Source organism: Bombus pyrosoma, unplaced genomic scaffold, assembly GCF_014825855.1.
Source record: "Bombus pyrosoma isolate SC7728 unplaced genomic scaffold, ASM1482585v1 HiC_scaffold_4726, whole genome shotgun sequence".
Classification (NCBI taxonomy): domain Eukaryota; kingdom Metazoa; phylum Arthropoda; class Insecta; order Hymenoptera; family Apidae; genus Bombus; species Bombus pyrosoma.
Window position 1 is genome coordinate 2,204,071 of NW_025219986.1, and position 1,348 is coordinate 2,205,418.

General features: G+C 29.3%; 1 long non-coding RNA gene across 1 annotated transcript; it reads right to left on the bottom strand.

Moving 5' to 3' along the window:
- Positions 1 to 266: 266 nt before the first annotated feature.
- LOC122577505 lies at positions 267 to 1,339 on the bottom strand. Its single transcript, XR_006320349.1, has 2 exons — positions 1,020 to 1,339; positions 267 to 835 (listed from the first exon to the last, which is right to left on the bottom strand). It is a non-coding gene; the product is annotated as an uncharacterized LOC122577505 (long non-coding RNA).
- Positions 1,340 to 1,348: the final 9 nt, after the last annotated feature.

A 1,348-nucleotide genomic window follows, 5' to 3' on the forward strand; every position in this document is an offset into this window, starting at 1 on the left:
CGCATTTTCGGAAGTATAAAAGCAGTGTTCAAAACTTGTTGCTTTGATTCCAAAATTTGCCTGTCGCGAAATTTCTTCTTGTACATAAAATTCCATATTTGTACGGCAGATCTGAACTTTACTATCCCTATATGTATATTTTAAATTAATACTCGAATTCGAAAATGAATGGCAAACAATTAAATCCATTGTGATAGTGCCATCAGAGAAAAGAAGGTGAAATAAAAAATGATTTATTATCGTTATTATTAAATATGTAATAATTGCAATTTTCAATGCAACGAAGTCGGAGGGCATCCGACTTCATCACTACGAAATATTTAATTAAATCATTGAAACTCTCTGTAGATATACATTTTTAATACACTCCAACATTAAAAGTGATTATAGTGAACATACATGTCTTCAATCACAAATATTCAAATTAATTGTTAATATAATATCATTTTTATCAGTTAGTAGTATTATTAATATTGTCAATATAAAATAGTTCATTATCATGTAAATAACATAAACAAAAACGCAATATGCAAGAAGATCTATCCTGAACTAATAAATAATACATAGAAAAAGAAAATGTTACTACTTACGGGTATAATAAATACCCGCGGTCACTGAGCTCGCAAAAAATTCTACGTAATACAACCAATCACCCGTGTCGATTCGGACCTTTCGTCCTACGACATGGTTGAGTGACAAGAAGGACAAAAATGCATGCGACTCATGCGATAAGATGCAAGGGACGTAGTCATCGATGCTATCTATGGTAGCCCAGGAAAAGTCGTCGTGAAGACCGTTATCAAGGAGGAGTCATGTAATCCCATCATGGAAAACACTGTAACAATGTATGGAATATTATAATTTGCTCTTAAATATGACGTTAATTAATTGGAAAATTTAAAGCAGTGGAAGATTAATGTCTATTAATCTCTATTAAAATTTTTATGACAATATTCAAATTAGGAGTAGCAAATTGAAATACATAGCAATAGGAATTAAATAATTAACATATTACTTACATTCTTGGCTTTTGAAGTACCACTAGGTTCTTTTCAGGAAGCAGGAGGAAGAAGAAGGAGTGATAAACCTTTAACAAAATATATGTCTTTTTATAGATATATAAATAATACATGTGTGAATAATTTATTCTGAAACTTAAGTAATGATTCAGCAAAAAAATGTTAAATAACGTAATATGGAATTCTATGAAAACCTTAAACCTTAATAACAATAAAAAAGTTAAATTGTTAGTGAACTCTAATTACTGTAACAACTGAAACTCTGATATTAAAGTATAAAATCAGACTTGTTTCTGTTATTTTGAATAATTAAAGCAAAATACAAGGAA